Source organism: Pistacia vera, unplaced genomic scaffold (assembly GCF_008641045.1).
Source record: "Pistacia vera cultivar Batoury unplaced genomic scaffold, PisVer_v2 Contig628, whole genome shotgun sequence".
In the NCBI taxonomy this organism is placed as follows: Eukaryota; Viridiplantae; Streptophyta; class Magnoliopsida; order Sapindales; family Anacardiaceae; genus Pistacia; species Pistacia vera.
Genome location: NW_022196477.1, coordinates 716,550 through 737,806, shown reverse-complemented (window position 1 = coordinate 737,806; position 21,257 = coordinate 716,550). Strand labels below are relative to the sequence as shown.

Below are 21,257 nucleotides of genomic sequence, written 5' to 3'. Positions count from 1 at the left end.
TTAATCATTATTATTATGTGATTGCCTTTGATTTACGGTTGTATGAGTCAAGGTTAGGCTATACGCCACTAGCTAATCTCAAATTGCTCTGATGAACGATTGATTTATGTCTGTGCGATGCCCTCGACAGATGTGAGTTGGTTTGTGTTTGTTTTGGTACTTTTATGCATAATGGGTTTTTGTTATTTAGATTAGGCTACACGCCACTAGCTAATTTGGATCATGAAAACACTAGGTTGATCCGGTTGGCCATGACACGACCTTACCTTGGTAACTATCAATCCTAAGATTTTGACTGAAAAACATCGGTTAGATTAATAACATAAAGGAAGATAATTATGGTAAAATTGGATACACTAGACCATTTCTCATTGTTTGATCATTTGTTTAGATCTCGTTTTTATCTTAGTTGTTATTTTAGTATTTTTGTTATTCTTACTTGAATTTTAGTTAATTTGGATTTTATTAAATTGTTGGATAATTTGATTATCTCACTTGATTTCATTATTTTAGTTGTTTTTGCACAGTATTAGATTAATTGATAACTCGACTCTCTGTATGATCAACCCTTACTTGTGCACTTTACTGCAATAGTGTCCCGTGCACTTGCAGAGGAATTAAAGTTTTTTTTAACCAAACAAGTTTTTGGCGCCATTACCAGGGAGTTGGAGTTATTTGATTTCTTTAATATTTGTGTTTCTATTTTTGTAGTTAGATTTTATTTTATTTTATTTTATTTTAGTTGTTTTTATTATTTTCTAGTTGTTTTATGTATTTTTGCATTACAATTTTTTTTTTTTTAATGCAAGGTCATCGATCATTGGGCGAAGGGTGAATTTGATCAGTAGAAAGAGAAGAGAACCTAGAAATTCGGAAGAATCAAGTGCATCAAATTCAGAATCCGAAGAAGAGATGGCGAATCCACCTCTCCCGATGAAGGAGTATGCGCATCCTACCATTGGAACGTCGCCCTCCTGTATTGTTTTGAGTGTTGCAACGGGGAATTATGAGTTGAAGAGTATCCATTTTCAGATGCTTCCTTCATTCCAATGAATGGCCATTAAAGATCCACTGCCATTTATTAGACATTTTTACTAAACCATGCAAACTTTTCCTTGGTAGGGTTTGACTGAAGATCAATTGAGGATGAGATGTTTTCCATATACATTGAAGGACATAGCAAAGAGTTGGTTTATGTCATTGGCACCAGCTTCACTTACCTCTTGGGATACGGTTTACAACAAGTTCATAGGTAAATTTTATTCTCATGCAAAGACTACAGAACTAAGAAGTAAAATTTCTACTTTCTCTCAACTTGATGGTGAGTCGTTCCATGAGGCGTGGGAAAGATTTAAATTGATTTTAGTTCAATGTCCACATTATAGATACCCTTTAGAACTGTTGAATCAGTTTTTCTATGATAGACTGACAAAGGCTTGCCAAGCCATAGTTGACAATGTTGCAGGTGGTGCCATGGGAGAAAAGACTATAGAGGGGACATATGAGTTGTATGAGATGCTTGGCGCCAACTCACAATAGAAGAGTGTTAGAGGGAAAGCAAAGGGAATCTATGAAGTGAGTGCTAACACTGAGTTGGCAATGCAAGTGTTTGAATTGACAAAGCAAGTCAAGACCATGTGAAACATGATGATGGGGCAAAGACAGAATAGTTCCAATGAGGTATGTGCTGTTTGTGGTAATGTTGGCCATACTACTAATGTTTGTCCTTCAGGTGAGAGTTTTGTAGAAGCTGTGGAGCAAGCAAACATGATGAACTCTTACAACCAAAGACCCCACAATCCATATTCGAACACATACAATCCTGGGTGGAGTAACCATCCAAACTTTTTATGGAGAAACAACCAGCTGCAAGGAAGTTCTGAACACATCATGCAACCAAAGAAACCATCATTGGAGGATACATTGAACAGTTTCATTCAAGCTTCACAAAAGAACAATCAAAACTTCGAACAGAGATTCCAACAACAAGATGCATCCATAAGGAAGATGGAGGTCTAGATAGGGCAAATTGCAAAGTCATTACAAGGCCATGTCCCTGGGAAGTTACCAAGCCAATCTGAGCAAGTGAAAGCAGTCACAGTTTTGATGAGTGGTAAGATAATTATCAAGGATATCAATTCTGAAACTAATGAGCCCTTGTCTAATTTTGCAGGTAAAAAGAAAGAGGGGAGGCTGCTAAGTGCACCTATGCAGAATGAGGAGATTAAAGATCCATATGTGCCATCGAAGCCTTATGTTCCACCCATGCCTTTTCTGAATCACTTGATTAAAAGCAAATGGGATAAGTCATTTTCTGATATATATGACATTTTATCTAAGGGTAATGTGAACTTACCCTTGCTTGATATGATCAGGAACATGCCAGCTTACATGAAATTCTTCAAGGAGTTGAACTTGAACTAGTTGGTTTGGCATATTCCATCTATCAACAATTGTGACTGTAGAACCTACAACAATGACCTTGCAATTGGCAGATTGATCAGTGAAATATCCAAGAGGTACTGTTGAAGATATTTTAGTTCAAGTTGACAAACTAATTGTTCCTGTTGATTTTGTGGTGTTAGATATAAAACGGACTCCTGTGATTAACCCTTGCACCATTCAATCTTGTCAATCCCATTCAGTTATCTTTGACGTGGACTCCTTTGATGTGGTCTCATTCTCTATAAATTTCAAAGTTTCTTCCATAGTTGGTCTCGGATCTTCAATAACATGCCTCAAATCTCTTTCAACAAGCAGATTTCCATCTCCAATTTCCATAACTCAAAATTCTGTCCACCAAACTTCTAAACCTCCAAACGTGTTTGACCAATCGACATTCCTCTAAAAAATGAATTATCCGTTCTCAATCAAGGAAAGAATCCCAACCTTGAATTGTAGGCTCTAATACAAAATGTTGAAAAAATGTCCAAAAACACACGACAATGAAAGTAGAAAAGTAAAGAGGACACATGATTTACCCTAGTTCATTCCAATAAAAGAACTACATGCACTTATGCTACATACATGCAAATTACCAAAAAAAATGTTATTGTTGAATGTCCATAGTGTGACGCCTCTCAAGCATTTCATCAAACACTTGGTGTGTGTCACCCCGATATTCTAAAACCTTTTGGAATACTCTTGTATATGCTAGAATCTTGTAATTAATACGGTAGTTGGTAGATGGTAGGTGGTAGGTGGTAGTTTGAAGTTAGCTCATCTCCACCATTGATTGCGGGAGATCTGGACCATCCATTGTAAGCCCCATCTACTATAAAAGGGGGAGGCCTTCATTTGACCAAACCATCCAAGAATTGTAAAGTTCTCTCATTAGTAAAGAGTTCTCTTCTAGCATCTCTTGTGAGTGAGTTTGTGTGAGTGTTCTCTTATTCGCAGGGCTATAAGCGTGAGCAAGCAAGGCTGACTTAAGGCAATCGTCGGGAGATTGGCACCTAAAGCTGCACGAGTCCGAAGGGAAACAATCGGGTTGTGACAATAGGAAGATGATATTTGATGAAAGGTGAATGTGAAAGGTCTATAGAGTTATTGTGCACACTGATCAATAGGATGATGACCGAATCACTGATGACAATACTTATTAAAAGGCTCTCATAATATGTTTTTCATTTACTTACCGAGTAAATGGCTCACTCCTCTTGTCTACCATTTTGCAAAGTAAGTCTTCTACTATGCTAGGAGGTTTGAAATAAAGAAAGATCAGGGCTAGTGTGGAAAGACATAGACCTTGATGTTTAGACATTATGCTTTATGATTTATGTTATTATTGATGACTTTATGATTTGGAGTTTGACTTTTTATTATCATAGAGGTGTTATATTCTTTTTAGTGATTTGAAAACTCTTATTTAGGCTAGACGATGAATGATTTCAAGACCTTGCTCTTGTCTCCATTTTTTTTTTTTTTTTTTTTGTGAAATTTTTTATTAAGAATTATGTTATAAAATAAGTAACCGTTTAATTTGATTTTTTTGGGGGTGTTACATTTGTAGTGTCAGAGCTTAGGATATGATTATGTAGACTTTATGGAAATATATATTAGTTTTTTAATGAGTTAAAGATATGAATCTAGTAATTCATTAAAAACTATTAATGGTGAGATTGAGGATTCTAGAACTAGGCCATATTACATTGAAATATGACAATTATAATACAAGATGGTAAATGTTTAAGTCTAAAAAGGTAATTTTGATATTAAATCTCAAATAATTTGGATACAAGGGTAAAGAAAAAAACTATTTAAGTCTAAAAAGATAATCTTGGTATTAAGTGGAGTTTGATAATGGGGGCTATTGATAAATTATATGGGGCCAAAATTAGGGATGGGTGTGAGCTAGGTCGGGGTCGGGAATCCCATTCCCTGGGCCCGTGCTGGACTTCTAGGGGATTTTTCGATCCTGGCTGGTCCTCGAGCTTAGGGATGAGAGGGTATCTCGAGCTCAACCCACGGGGATGAGTTGGTCCCCTGGTCCCACCTCAATCTGACCCAATCAACGAGGTCAGACATTTTGTAATACATTTTTTTTTTTTAATAATTTATGTAGAGACTAATGGAAAAAGCATATTATGATTAGAAAGATTAAAGGTTGGAATGAATTGTAGTAGTTTAGATAAATCTTGATTATAGATTACCGTATTTTACATAATTATCAATAAATTTAAAACATTACAGTTAAGCTAATGAAATTAGAATCAATAATTAATATAAAATTAATCATTATTTTGTAAGAAATATTAACAAATATATGTGAGATACATACAGATTATGTAAATTTATATGACTTTAAGATATTTATAATTAGAAAAATATACTTCTAATTTCTTTATTAGAAATTCATTACAAAAGGTAATTAAAATCCTTTGACACTATCTAATTAGAAGAGAATCTATTATATTGATAAAGATTGAGATTTCAATTTTAGTAGCAAAAGAAAACTTGTTATTACTAGACAAATTAATTATAAATTATTATTTAAATGAAATATCACAAATTAATTATAATGCATCGTAAGACTTGTTAGAAATAATCCATGATCAATTATAACATATAGTAGGACTTGTTAGATATAAAATTAGTAACTTATTAGATATGTAGTAAGACTTATGTGTATAAAATTAGATATTACAATTTAGAAAATATTATTGTCTAAAATTAGATATTAGACTTATGTGATACAATCTATTGTGTCTCTCCAAAACTCAATCATTATAATATACATAAAGTTCCTCTTCCTTCTTCTAATTAATTGGTAATTTTACTTTACAATGATTTTAATTTGTTCTTGTGTAAAGTTCATCTTCTTTGTTCTAACTAATTTGTTTAGTTTGCATCATTGATTAATTTTCAACTATTCAAATTAATATAAGATTTATTGAATATTAATAAAATTACATAGAAAAGATCCTATATTAAATTTTTTTAAATGAAATGATGTTATGTTTTTTTAATGAAATATATATATGAGACAGGTTCGAGCAGAGTGCAGACAAACCCGGTCCTAATCCCCTAACTCTTTTGAGGATTCCCCAGTCCATTCGGGGTGGGGCGGGGCCTTGCCTAAGCGGGTCAAACACCCATCTTTACTAAAAATCACTTCCCTTTTGCAAGGCTTACTCAAAAGCAACTCAAACAAGTTCCTAGAGAAGATAAGAAGTTAAATAGCTGGCTTAGAATCCAGTTTTAAAATAAGAGTCCATTAAATTTGTCACGAATATTTGCTTTTAATTTGAAAATCAAATTCCTATATTATATTGTGAAGATTAATTACATAACAATGTGATAACAGATGTCATGGCGTAGTGGTAAATTGATTTGAAGCCTAGTAATCACGAATATGATGTAAATTAAGTGGAGTGGTTTTAGTTTGTGGATTCATCGTATCCACGTTTTTACTATCAACACTCTCAGCCAATGTAAACTCTTTTATTTTTCACTTAATTGTTGTTAATTTTCCCTCTCCTTATTTGCATGGAAGAGCAGCCAACCCAACATGCAACATCTAAATTACCCAATTCACAATCTTACATTGTTCAAGTACCAGTCAGTTTCAGTCACATAAATCGTAGGCCAACCTCTAGAAATAATCAATTTTCAATACTTGAAACTGGTTGTCACAGTAATTTTTCCATTACTTTTCTACTCTTATGGATTTTCTTTGTTCTTATCATCATTGCTCTCGTTATCTTTATAATTGTTGGCATATGTTTCCTTGTATTAAGGCCTAAAAACCCTAGGTTCTCTATTGAAAACATCAATAATATCCAGAATCCTCAAGTCAAATACAATATATCTTTAAGAATTAAAAATCCAAATCCTCATGTAGGTATTTTATACCCAGAAGGTGGTAGTGCCTTTCTTTCTCTAAACCAACAACAAATTGCTTCCGGCAACTTTCCTAATTTTTACCAAGGTATAAAGAAATCATCAATATTCAATGTTTTACTTTGTTCAGAGGATGAGCTGCCAAAGGAGATTAAAAATGAGAAGGTAAATTATTTTAATTTACCACTCACTCTTTTACTCGATGTTGAAGTCAAATTTAAACTTTGGGTTGTGAAGACATGGAACATGGAGATGGTTATCAAATGCGATATTGTATCAAATCAATGTCACCAGCAAACAGTTGGTCCTTGAAACAAGTTAACTTATATATATATATATATATGGCCATGCACATCGATCTCTTTTTAAATTTTCAAACTTCTTCTTCTTTACTTAATTTCTAGGTCAAGCAACGCTTATGTCCAGAAATTACTTTTAGTGATGTTGTAAATTTGGTTGTTCCAAGTTTTATGTTTTGATCAAAATGACATCAAGGTTTAGCTAATAATAAGAACTGTATATTAATTACCTCAAAATATGTTTTATGGCGTCTATTGGGCGCCCAGCAAGTGGCTGTAAGGCTACAGTCACTTGCCGCGCGCTACGTCCCTTTGGGTGCACAGTAAGGAGCCTCGTGGCAACTTTCTGTGCACCACAAAAATTGGCACGTAACAAGTGGCCATGAGACTTTGCCGTGCGTCATGCCATTTTTGGCCTGCAAAGCCCAGCCTCGTGGTCTCGTTGCGCACCGCACCGCACAACTTAGTTGAGGATTATGCATTTGCAATGTCATAAATCGATTACATATTACTAAATCTTGTTTTAACCTTTCCCCTTCCATTTGAGCTTAATTGGAGTTCCGCAAGTCCGAAATTTAACGTTACAAAAAGCTTATGATTTTTTTCCACATCGTTCGATTGTAAAGACAATTGATGAGTAATGCTACATTTACATCACCTTTTACATCATTTTCATCACATCATGATGTGGCATACGTCATATCCACACAAAATTTTAATTATTTTAAATTTTTAATATTATAATAAAATTATTTTTAGTAAAATGATCATGATGTAATGAAAATTGTGTAAAGGGTAGTGTAAATATAGTATTACTCGACAATTGATTACACTAAACTACATCATGTCTTGAACTTGCTCCTAAGTTACCTTCTTCCTCCAATTATAATGTAATCCAAATTCCACAAGTGGATGATGTTGGAGTTGTCTAGCACTTCAGTATTAATGGGCCACACATACGTATTTGAGAGTTCTGTTGCCCGGTCGATGGGCAGTTTGGGTTTATTCCAAGTCTAATCGATGATTTCTTTAAGTTATTAATTTTTTATTAGGTTTGAGCTTAGAAATTGAAATATTTATAATACTATGTTTTAATCATTTAAACCTAGTATATACAAATATTTTTCTTTTGTAATGAATGATAGTAATCATAGAGCAAATTCATTCATTGTAAACGAGAGATGTGAGACAGTATTAAAATAATATTGACTCTGCTAGATGTATCATGTTAATTAGGTGAACTATGATAAATCTTGTGTATTACTTTTTTACTTTACTGATTATGATTGTGAGTTTATTGTTATCTTGGTTTCGTATTAGTCTCTATTTTGTTCATATGATTATTCGTTGCAAAAGTTCTTGATGCTTTTCTGTGTTGTTGGATTACGAAAAAATAAATCATATCTAACTAAATCAATCGATTGTGAAGCCAATTGATCATGCTTAAGCCAATTAACCATGTTAAACTACATTGCCTTGTTGGCATTGCTCCTAAGTTTGAGTGCAATTCTGCGTTGCATGTAAAGGTGGAAAATTAACCCGCCCAGTCCAACCTATGGTGAGTTAGACCAAATGGCGGGCCAGGCCTAACCCAACCCACCTTTTTGGCCAAAAGGGTTGGCCTAGACCGACCCGCCAACCCTAACCCGTTGAATTTTTGTGCAGGCTAGGTTGGGCCACCTCAAATTTTTTTTTTTTTAATTTTTTTGCTTTTCTGTAATTTTTTTTAGCTAACTTTTCAAATATCAATTCAATTAGATTAATTTTTTTAGTTAACTTTCAAATATTAATTCATTTTTAATAAATTAAATTGTAATAAATGAAAATTTTGATTTATTCATTTATCAAAAAATAAAAAATTACAACAATTTTTGTCTCGTTAAAAACCTTACTAAAAAAAAACTCAGTTGGGACAAAAACCTAGTAAGAAAAAAAGAGTGTAACAATCGACAGTTAATTTATAAATTACAAAGTTACAATTTACAAAACAACTAATTTGAGGGTTGACTAGGACCTCTCTCATCTGTATAATCTAAATTACAAAATTGAAATGATTCTATTTAAGTATCGTCGATAATCTTGTATTGATTCTGGTAGCGTGACCGTTCCTAATCTTGAAGACATGTGAGGACTTTAATCATTTTTTTATGAAAGTTTAGTCCTCCTTTAATTTAAAATTCTTCCACTTGGACTAAATGTTTGTTCGAATGAGGCGATTAAGACAGGAATAGAGAAAACATCTAGGGCAAGTCTTGATTATACCAGAAAAATACATTTTCTGATTTTTCAATATTCTAAGACATCAAAGTTGGCTCTTTGTTGTGGATCTGCTGGTAGCACGTCGGGGTTCCCAAATATTGGTGAAGCTTATTACTCTACAGCTGCATGGAGGACAATATATTCGTTGTTAATGCTTCTAAAGAGGGGGCTATGCTTCGGGTTCATCTCGTAAATTTTCACTTAACATGTCTAAACCATTTTCTAAACCCGTTAATTTAATTCTAGGATCAAATATGGCAGCTAAACAAAAAGGAAAAGGAATGAGTTTCCAATATTTTTTAAATTTTCATTTCATTGCCTACATTGGTCCTGCTAAAATTCCATTGTTTTTTTTTTTTTTTAAATAAATCTGATTTTTTTTTTTTTTTATAATTGTATAGATTACCAATAGACTAGTAGGATAATACACACAAAAAAGTTTTAAAGCGGATTGATAAAAGAGTTTAAAAAAAATGAAATTTTTGATCTATATGCCAATCATTATCTACCAAATAATGAGGACCCCTATTATTTGCTACAAAATAACTAATTAAATTTGCATAAGGTAAACATGAATCAAGCATTAAATAAATACTATTTCATCTAACATGTATGTCTAATGTAGAAGTTCTAGGAGATAAATTTGATTTTATACGAGCATTTTGAAATTCAGTATTTCTTCTATTACTACTAGTAATACAAGCTAAAGAATCCATAATTATATTAATATTATGTCTAATTTTTCCCATATCACTTTTCATAATTAAATTAATAATGTGTCATACACAACGTTGGTGAAAAAACTTCAAATTGTCATAAAAAGGAAAATTTATTTTAAAAAAAATCTATAGCTTTACTGTTAGTATTTGCATTATCTAAAGTTAAACTTATCATTTTGTGAATAATATCATAATCTTCTAAAACTTTAACAATTTTACTATAAATTTGTTAATCACTACGATTTACATCTATTAATCTAAATCCTAATAAAGATTTATTAATTTACATTCGTTATCACAATAATGACTAATCATACAAATACAATCTTGTTTAGCTCTACCATTCCAAATATCAGCGGTTAGAGCCATACTAACATGACAACTATGTATTTTATTTCTTAATTCTAATTTCATTGTCCCAAACAATTTTATTAAATCATTTCTAATTGCAGTTTTAGAATAAGTTTTAAATTCTAGAAAAAATGATTTTTTAATAAATCTTTCAAAATATTTATCTTCAGTCATATTAATAGGTTGATCAATTGTAGTAATATATAAAGCTAATTGTTCCCTATACACATCAGAATTATAACGCCAAGTAGTACCCATACTATAGTTATTTGAGTTTGATTGGTTTCTTCATTTTCATGATGATTTATATGTTTACTAGCATGTCTTTTTAAAGTACTAGTACCATTACCTGTATCAGCTTTATAAATATTTCCACAATATTTGCATCTTGCTTTCTTCACTTGAACTTCATTTTTTGTCTTGTAAAACTTTTCGAAATGCACCCAAATGTCTGATGTGTGCTTGTCGTCAGTTCTGACTGCAGTTGATGAATCCGCTTCTACCTAAGATGGAGTTGGACGAGGACGACGATTACGAGAACGACCTCTAGAACCACCGAGAGCTATAGTAGCATGGGGAGGAAGGGGGAATATTATGAGGTGTATCGGATTCTGAGAATGGGAAAGTGAAACTGTTTGAATCTATTGCATTTACGTTAGTAAATTCAGAGGGACTAGGATAATTTTCTTCACCATCGAAATTCATGAGATAGAAATATCTATCTATTCTAGTTAAAAGAAAAAGGATATAAAAGAATTAAAGAAGAATTGAAATTTGGAAATATGAATTAAAAATTGCAAAAACTAATAAAAATTAAAATAAGAGCAAATTGACAACAAAGAGATTGAGAGACTTCAATAGAGAAAATGAGAGAATTTGGGATGTGAGGAAATATGAGAAGTTTAGGCCCTATTTATAAAAAAAATGACCAAAAAAACCCCTCCAACTACTATAAAATAACTATATTTGAAGGGTAAAATGAGTTTTTGAAAAAAAGAAATTTAATTAAACTTTTTTTTTTTTTTTTTGTCTAACATGCTGGGTTGACAACCCCCAACCGGGTGGGTTGGACAGGTTTTGAAAAAAATAAAAATAAAAACAACCCTCTTGGTCGTCGAATTGGCCTATGAAGGCCAAGTTCGCCTGATGGGATACACGGGTCGGGTTAGGCCCGGGTGAAACAGGTTGGGTTAAATTAACCCACCTAACCCGACCCATTTGTTCCCGCTCTAGTTGCACGGAACTAGCAAATTAGCCATACTCAAATACCAATAATCACCACCCAAACCAAAACTCCAACCACCATGAACCTCACCATCAACCAGCAGCACTACCACTCTAGCCACTTCTCTTCCTCTACTCCTCACCCCACCACCACCGCCACCATCACTACCACCATCACTGCCTCCGATCATGACCCTATGCACTCTTGGTGAGAATTTCTCTCCAAAGCTAAGTCTCGAATTCTCTTTTTACTGTCCTGCTCTTTCTCTCCTCTCTTCTCCCAAGGCGTACTCCCTCATTTCCTCTTCACTCTCAACTCCTTCCTCCGGTTCTGGCTCAAACCCTTTTTGCCAATGGCTTTACAACACGTGCCTTTCATCTGATTCCCATCTCTATCTCATCGTCCTCACTTTTCTACCTCCAATAATGCTATGTATACTACTGGTTCTTACTAACTCGTTTACAACATGACATGGCATATGATGTGGCGATGCCACCTCATCTGCCACGTCAAATAAGTCCAAAAAAAAAAAAAATAAATGTAAAATCCCATTTTAGCAAACGAAATTTTGCCTACCCTAATCCCAAATTTCAAACCCTAAATTTTGAGTTCTCTCGTAAATAATATCAATCCTTAAACCCAAATTATAAACCCTAAATTTTGAATTCTCTTCCATATGCTTACTACCCAGTCTTCAAAACTATTCATAGCAAATCTCTGACATTTAATGAAAATATTTTATTTCTCATTGCCCTAACTACACCCCTTTTTCTCTTTCGTTCCCCCTTGGAGTCACTGAATTGAATCAGAAATTGATTTTTGTGATTGGGCAATATGAGTTCAGAATCCCAATCACAATGACAATCACCATCTCCTCCTCGGCAACGGTTATCGTGCATAAAGTGTTTCGACACTCTTGGGTTCTGCTATTCACCTATTGATCAGATGTTGCTCTTGTAGACTTTTTAATTCTCAAAACCAAACCCGCTTCTTGCAATGAGATAATCAATTATTCTCCTTTTCCATCCCCATTTTCATTTATGATGGCCCTGGTTCATGGGGTTATGGGATGAGGAAGAAAAAAAATTACTTATTTGGAGGATGTCTTCTGATAATTTTTTTCTTGCTTTTATCTTATACAACACATGTTTGCTTGAGAGGCATGCAATTGGTGACCAAAGTTTGTCATCGATCCTCTCTACTCCGCTTTGCTTAGTTATTGATATGATCTTTAGAGGAGATTATGAGGATGGATGACATATACATAATTGGACCAGCTCCTGATGAGTTGAATTGGCCTATTTTGGTTTACTGGTGTGAGGTGTGAGGTTGTTGCTGAGCTGTCCTTTGCAGAACGCCGCCTGTTGTGCTTGTTCTGCAGGAGCTATTCTTGAATTATGTTGGTTCTTGGTTGTTGTTTCTTCTGGCTTATGGAATTGAGTTAGGCTCGGCTGAGGGCAAGTGTCCAGCAGTGAAGGTTGTAGTTGGCAGTTTGATCTTCTTGTTGTTTGGGGGCCCTCCTTTGCATAGAAAGTCTTGCTTCTCTTGCACAGTTTTTTTTTTTTTTTTTTTTTTTTTTTTTTTTTTTTTTGTTCTCTTAAGAAGTTTGGATGGTGGCATTTGACCTGTTGCTTTTTGTTTTGCTAGTCTTTTGCCTTGTGGATAGCTGATGTTTTTAGGTAGGATGGTTTTTATGTATAACACATGTATATTGTATATACTTTGTGATTAAGAGTAATGCTACGGATACCAAAATTTTATACCGAATTTTTGTACCAAAGGACATGGCAACCAGTCAGACATGACCACGCTAAAGTCTTTCGTGAATGAACGGTCGTCCAACATTTATGGACGCCCGCCCATATTTAATAGACTCCCGTTCATATCATATTAGATGGACGCCCATCCACAAATTTTTAAAAGAAAAATAATGGATACTTGTCCATCTTATATGGACGGGTGTCTATTTACTATGGACGGGCGTCCTTATAAGATGGACGCCCATCCAAAAAATTTTAAAAAGTTTTATTTTTAAAAAAACAAAAGTAGTGGACCGGTGTCCCTCCTATATGGACGCTCGTCCATTAAATATGGCCAATTTTCGTGCTCATCAAACAATCTCTTCATTTTGAACATTGTTCTCAAATTCTTCATGCTTCTAGTTCCTTCTATGGCGGTTCATCAACCATGCCAGCAGGTGACAAAAGAAATCGGTCAACTATGCAGTCAAGAAATGAGTCCATGCACCCATCATAAAGGGAACTAAATCAAGAGAACCCCTGACAACTGATACTTGATTTAAGAAGAAAACCATGTCCCCTGAATGCTGAAAATAAAATACGTTCAGTCATCACTATATTAGATGATAGTCACATGGATAGATTGTTCTCTGATGATAGAGGGGAAGAGAAAACAGAAACAGAGCTGCCACCAGCTACAAGCACCCAAACTCCAGGTTGATCAATTTCAATATTTTAGGAGGCGCAATATAAATTCTGCTCACTGACTAGATTGCCAGTATGTTTCCAAGAAAGAAAATGCGAAAAGAGGTGGTAAAATAGCAAGTGTCTGAAAGTAATTTAGCTAGATTTGAAAGTTTAATTTTAGATGTAACACAAGCAACCATATCAACGCTTTGAAAAAAAAAAAAAGACTTGCTTTGATCCTTTCACCAGCTAAGCCAACAATAGTAATTGTTGTAGTGTGAAGACAGAGAAGTACAAAGCAGATAAAACCCCAGGAGCAAGGCCAAAGAACAGAAAAAAATAAATTCCATCAATCTTCCACTTGTTAGACAGCATCATATTCCATCCAAAGCAAATGCCAGTTTCATTAGAAGGTGGTGGAGGAGACGAAGACAGAAAATAGAGAGAGAGAGAGTTTTGACTTACAGAATGGCCTATCCAATACTTTGGGCTTTAATTTAAAGTTTTACACAATGGACGGGCATCAATCTAATAGGGACGCCCGTCCATTGTGATTTTTGTGTAAATTTTTTTAATTTAAATAATGGACGGGCGTCCATTCAATAGGGACGCCCGTCCATTCAATAGGGACGCCTGTCCATGATTTTTGTTTTTCAAATTTTTTAGTTTAAATTATGGACAGGCGTCCATTATAGGTGGATGATCGTCCATATAATATGGACGACCGTCTATTTCAAATGAACGACCGTCCAATAACAATGAATGGTTGTCCATATTTGATGGACGACCGTTCATTCGCAAAATATTTATTAACGTGATACGTGACTCATCTGATTCAGTGGACACGTCGTTCGGTGTAAAAATTTGATACAAAGCGTCGATGTCCATAGCATTTTTCTTTATTTATTTAGTCCTTAAATATTCATCCACTTGACTTTGTGATTGCTTAATTATGGTCTGCTATTTATTTATCTATCTCCTTTGCAATTTAGTATAACAAAATTGATGCATGTAGTCGACGGTGAAGTTTAGGCTGTGCTTTGGCCATCATAAATGCTCATATAGTCAATGTGTATTGGCTTTTCTGCAGATTCTTCCAAATAAACATAACTACACATTTCTTAATATATTATCCACATATTCGCTTTGCACTAATTACATTGTAATTAACACAAAAATTTTAGAAGAGATTTACACAGTTCAATTTTTTCCAAATTTAATGGGGAGACAAATGAAAGAGAAACGGCAGTTAAGCTTATCAGCCTATGCCACTTCCTCAGGCCAACATAGAAATGAATTACCTAGGTGTCAGCCAGAAGTAATCAAACTAATTGTGGTAGTTTCAAATACAATCAAATTGAATAACAACAAAAGTTTTTGCCTAGACTTGCAATTCATCTTCAAACCAGCTGCTCCACTTGTTTGCTGAGGAGATTTCAGTTCAGGACGACACTCTCACAAAAAGGATAGGTCATAAGCTTTCAATTTCTTCCGTAAAAAACAAGCATCCAGAATTTCATCATTCATTCATTTTATTTCATCTAAATGTCCAAGCAGCCTTTTCCAGTTAAATGTGGCTTCTTCTAGCATCCAAAATGTCCTCATGTGGGGCTTCTCCTTCTCAAATGCTTCCAGAATTTCCTACAACCAGAGGTTCTATTTTTGTTACTTGGAGGGCATAGCCAAAAAAGAAAGGTAGCTAAAGACATAACCAAAAGTCATAATTTGAGTCAAAGATATTTGTTAATGGTAAAATGGAACTAAAGCAGCTTGATATGAAGATAGATTTTTGTTTACGCAAACACAATGTGAAAAACATGAATAATAGCAGCATTTTATCCGGGAATGATTGAACTTCACAATTTTCCCATCCTGAAGAGGTTTGTGATAATCAATATACAGTCCCTCAAACACTACAGTTCATCAACAAAGTAAAGATACACAATCCACAAACAAAACATTGAAAATGCAAATTCTTTTTCTCACAATAATACAAGTACCAATAAAACATTGAAAATGCAAAAATCTTTTACTCAACAATAATACACCAATAAAAGATGGATTTCAAAACTTGTAACAACTTTAGATCTTATGATGAACACCCAAAAGGAAAATAAAAATATTAATAATAATAATATAATGGATGCTCAAGTTGAAAATTGAAGAAAATAAATCACAAGCAAGATACAATGTGAATTGGTTGTGAAAAAATTAAAGTCCAAAAAGTATATTGATTTGGAAGTAAGTTTTTCCCTGGAGATTGAACATAACTTAAAACAAGCGATGCGATAAAAATAGAGTAAAAGAAGAATGGATCTCAAAGAAAAAAAAATACAAAGTAAACAACTTAATAGATAGAAGATGAACCAGGGCCATCAAAAGTATATAGAAATTATTTAAAGTAAATGAAAATGGGGATGGAAAAGGAGAATAATTGATTATCTCAACGCAAGAAGCAGGTTTGGTTTTGAGAATTAAAAAGTCTACAAGAGCAGCATCTGATCAACAGGTGAATAGAAGAACCTAAGAGCGTTGAAACACTTTATACACGATAACCGTCGCTGAGGAGGAGGAGATGGTGATTGTCATTGTGACTGTGATTCTGAACTCATATTTGCCCAATCACAAATTTGATTCAGTGGCTCCAAGGGGGAACGAAAGAGAAAAAGGGGTGCAATTAGGGCAATGAGAAATAAAATATTTTTGTCTAAATGTCAGAAATCAGCTATGAACAGTTTTGAAAACTGGGTAGTAAGCATATCAAAATTTAGGTTTTATAATTTGGGTTTAGGGATTGATATTATTTGCGAGAAAACTCAAAATTTAGGTTTTGAAATTTGGGATTAGGGTAGGCAGAATTTCATTTGCTAAAATGGGATTTTACATTTGATTTTTTTTTTAATTTTTATTTTGAACTTATACGACGTGTGGTAAGTGATTGACGTGGGAGGTGAGATGGCATCGCCCGTCATATGCCACGTGATGTTGTAAACTGGCTAGTAAGGACCAGTAGTATGCATAGCATTATTATTTCTTCCTCTCCTCTCTTCCATTTATCTCTCTCGTCTCCATTCGCACGAAATCTCTTCTATTCTTTCACTCTCCGGATTCGAAGCCGTGATTCTCGCAATTTATAGCGCATAAGCCAGTCACGTGCCGGGAAATACGTGCTTGTTCAAATCCCTAACTTATCTCAACCCTAACTCTACCACACTCCTCGTAACAAGCCTACTGGTTCACCTAAGGATGACAAATCTCGGCCGTCCTTTGGAATTTTATCGGCCCCTTTGGAGCCGCAGATTTCTGTAAAGTCAACCAAGCGTGCTTGTATTCTTGGAACAGCGTTTGATTGTTATTTTAAGCAGATTGCTCAGATGCCCAGTTGGTCTCAGCTTGAATTTTGTAAATTCGCGGCTTTGTGGGCTGGTCAAGAATGTGATTGTCACAATAAGTTGGATTTTGAGGGTGAAAATGTGAACGGCTGTGACATTGAGGAGTTGGTAGGTGAAGATACGGAGAAATTGACAGTTGAAGAAAATAGGGGTTCAAAAGTGAATGTTGAATTAAAGGGAGTAAGGATTCCTTTACCGTGGGAATTTCCGCAGCCTGTTTTGAGGATAGTGGGACATTGTTTGTTGGGGCCATTGAATTCAGAAGATATTAAGGACGCGGGTTCGGTTGCTGTTGGAAGATTGTATGTTAGGGCTTCTCATGATTTGGTTCCTCAGGCGATTATAGGAACGAGGAGTTTGATTCAGCTTCATAAGAGAGAGCGAGCTGCTGCCCCGGCCGAGGCTAATTCATCTTCCAATGTTAATACTCCTAGCAAGGCGAAGAAACCTGAAATTCTTTTGGTTTCTAAGTGATTCTTCTTTGCAGGTGAAATGCTTATTCTAGTTATGCTTAATCTTGCACGTGGGATATAATTATGTTAATACAGATTGCTACTTATTTTAATCTGCATTTTTTCGATTCAGTGTACATGTGTAGTTACTTGTAGTGTGTATGTTGTTCTGCTGAATTGCTGTTAAATTGAGAAGCATTGTGTTTTCCATAACTTAGTTCAATAAAGTTAGTTTCTGTATCATTTGATATGTTATCTGCATTTGCTTTCGGCAGGAGCTTGTTCTGTTTCTGGAGTTGTTTGAAGCTGCAATGTTTTTTTCCAGATGTTGTAGAAATTGTTAAAGATGGAGGTAATATACAGACATAGTAATTTGATTTGAGACTCTGATCGTGTTCAGTTTAGTTATTCTTGTGCGTTTATGGGTCATTTTCTAAACCTCTCTGATTTTCAGTTAGGTTCTATTGACAATTGTTATTGTTTGCTTCGTTGATATGAATTGGGCCTTTCCTGATTCATCTTTTTTATGATGGAAAACAACATTTTACCTAAGTGGAAAACTAAAGGAATCGAGAAATTGCTCATAGCAAGGTTCAGACATCAAAGAAAACTAATACCTAGAATTGGATTATTCCAACAATTATGTGAATCATAAATCATCTATTCATGATTTTCTTACAAACAATTATGTTAATCATAAATCATGACATTTTTTATGAACCTGCATCAGTTCTTTGTTTGATTGCTTCTTAATATTTTGACGAGGTCATTTGATGCACATATCATGTTGATATGATTTTTGGAGCATTGGGAAGCTTATAAAGCTACACAACTTTGTCTTCAATAGCAAAATCTAAAAATCGACACTATCACTATGACCGTGGCCCTCTAAGTTCTTGGACAGATTCAATCTCTGATTAATTTAGTAAATTAAGTTCCATATATCTAGAACTTCCACCGCATGCTCTACGTCTTGAGTCAGCAGGTGTCTAGTAACTCAAAACTCTCCAAAATCTTAGGGTCTTATGAGAGATTGAGTTGCTATGGTGAAGAACAAGCCTTTACCACCATTAGATAGCTAGGGCTTGATATAAAACCCTCAATTGCTTCATGTTTCTTTTGTTATAGTTGGTATTGTTGGTTGTGTCTTCAGCCCTTAATTATGCTTATATAGAGTTTGGGTGGGGAACTTAAGACTCATAGAGGGTTTCTAGTTCCTGTAGGAAATTTTATTTAGGTTTATTACCCTAAAAATCAATAGATATCAAATATTAATTTTGAAGTTAATGTTATTCAATTACCTTTCCTATATAATATATGATAGATTATTGTTAACTTGACATTTATTATATATTATTGAGCACAAATCCATGATTTACGTTTTATATGAATTTTGTTTCAAAGTGAGGCTTGTACAAAGAATATAAATCATGAAATTCTTGTAACTTTATCATTGTTTGTTCACAAATTGTGTGAACTAGGCTCTTCATTGATAAGATTGTAAAATATCACTTCGGTATGTTATGGAGTGTATTATTGATTACAAAGATAAAACCAATTGAAAGGAAGACATATTTTAGTGGCTAGGTTTTGTCTTTTAAGTAATACCCTTCTTTTGTTNCCCGATTCATCTTTTTTATGATGGAAAACAACATTTTACCTAAGTGGAAAACTAAAGGAATCGAGAAATTGCTCATAGCAAGGTTCAGACATCAAAGAAAACTAATACCTAGAATTGGATTATTCCAACAATTATGTGAATCATAAATCATCTATTCATGATTTTCTTACAAACAATTATGTTAATCATAAATCATGACATTTTTTATGAACCTGCATCAGTTCTTTGTTTGATTGCTTCTTAATATTTTGACGAGGTCATTTGATGCACATATCATGTTGATATGATTTTTGGAGCATTGGGAAGCTTATAAAGCTACACAACTTTGTCTTCAATAGCAAAATCTAAAAATCGACACTATCACTATGACCGTGGCCCTCTAAGTTCTTGGACAGATTCAATCTCTGATTAATTTAGTAAATTAAGTTCCATATATCTAGAACTTCCACCGCATGCTCTACGTCTTGAGTCAGCAGGTGTCTAGTAACTCAAAACTCTCCAAAATCTTAGGGTCTTATGAGAGATTGAGTTGCTATGGTGAAGAACAAGCCTTTACCACCATTAGATAGCTAGGGCTTGATATAAAACCCTCAATTGCTTCATGTTTCTTTTGTTATAGTTGGTATTGTTGGTTGTGTCTTCAGCCCTTAATTATGCTTATATAGAGTTTGGGTGGGGAACTTAAGACTCATAGAGGGTTTCTAGTTCCTGTAGGAAATTTTATTTAGGTTTATTACCCTAAAAATCAATAGATATCAAATATTAATTTTGAAGTTAATGTTATTCAATTACCTTTCCTATATAATATATGATAGATTATTGTTAACTTGACATTTATTATATATTATTGAGCACAAATCCATGATTTACGTTTTATATGAATTTTGTTTCAAAGTGAGGCTCGTACAAAGATTATAAATCATGAAATTCTTGTAACTTTATCATTGTTTGTTCACAAATTGTGTGAACTAGGCTCTTCATTGATAAGATTGTAAAATATCACTTCGGTATGTTATGGAGTGTATTATTGATTACAAAGATAAAATCAATTGAAAGGAAGACATATTTTAGTGGCTAGGTTTTGTCTTTTAAGTAATACCCTTCTTTTGTTTAAGTTCTTTTGTTAACTTAAACTTCTCAATAGGGAAAATTACTTAAAAGAATACTTTTTGGGGCTGAATTGATAACTTAAACTTTTTTGGGGGGTGTAAAGGCTGGTGTATTGTGTTTTTGCTTGGGACAAATGGGTTAGGAGGATGTTAGTTGTAGAGCAAGAAAAATGCTAGAATCCAAATTGGTTGTGAATTGGCAGTGGCTAGGTTCCATTGGCGGGGAAGTTGATATAAGAAATAAGAACAAAATCATCCAAATTCAGTGAAAAAAATCTTTCTTACCAGATGACGGAAAAGCCGGTCATTGTTTATGTCCCCAAAACTAAGGGGGTGAGATTTTCTTTAGCCTAGGTAGGGCGTGTTAGGATATCATTCTTTTGCTTTCTCTGTGAATGAGTTCGTAATCCTTATCACTTTGTATGGCCAGTTGACACTTTGATGTTATTTACACTCAAATCCACTTCTTTATTCTGCAGGTATTTGCTTCATTATGGCAATGAGATGTAGATAGTACAGAAATATGATTTGGGCAAAATGACATCGATGATTGCATGATTACTATCAATGAGATGGAGATGTTAACATTTTTTTCGAACAAGTTCTTTATTAGGAGTTGTAACAAATTGCTTAAAGAGCAAGATCAGGAGCACATACAAAATATCTGAACAAGTTCTTTACTGTTAAGTTTGAACGTACTAATTAACAGTGCTACAATTAAACAAATATCTCTATCTGATTTAGTACATTAGATTTGTGTACGTGTGAGAATGGTCATGTTTGTGCTTGAAAGATCACACAGGTTGATGTCACTGATTATGGTGAAATATTATCAGCAAGATAAGATTGATGGGAAAAAGCATTAGAACGATTGAAATCATAGAATGCAGAGTTTATTCCTTCAAAATGCAATAGACATGGCTTCTAATTCTTACAGATTATATGTTAACAACCTTATGATTCATGAAGAATTTATCATGCAACAAATTTCAAGACTCATGCATATGTGATCACTGAACTGATAGTTTATTTTCTCATGATACAAAAACAATAATGAGCCGC

The 21,257-nt window shown here is 34.1% G+C and overlaps 1 non-coding gene and 1 pseudogene across 1 annotated transcript; one reads left to right on the top strand and one right to left on the bottom strand.

Annotated features, from left to right (window-relative positions):
- Positions 1-1,281: 1,281 nt before the first annotated feature.
- Positions 1,282-1,388, bottom strand: LOC116111177. Its single transcript, XR_004125023.1, has one exon. It is a non-coding gene; the product is annotated as a small nucleolar RNA R71 (small nucleolar RNA).
- Positions 1,389-11,274: 9,886 nt separating this feature from the next.
- Positions 11,275-21,003, top strand: LOC116111147 (annotated as a pseudogene).
- Positions 21,004-21,257: the final 254 nt, after the last annotated feature.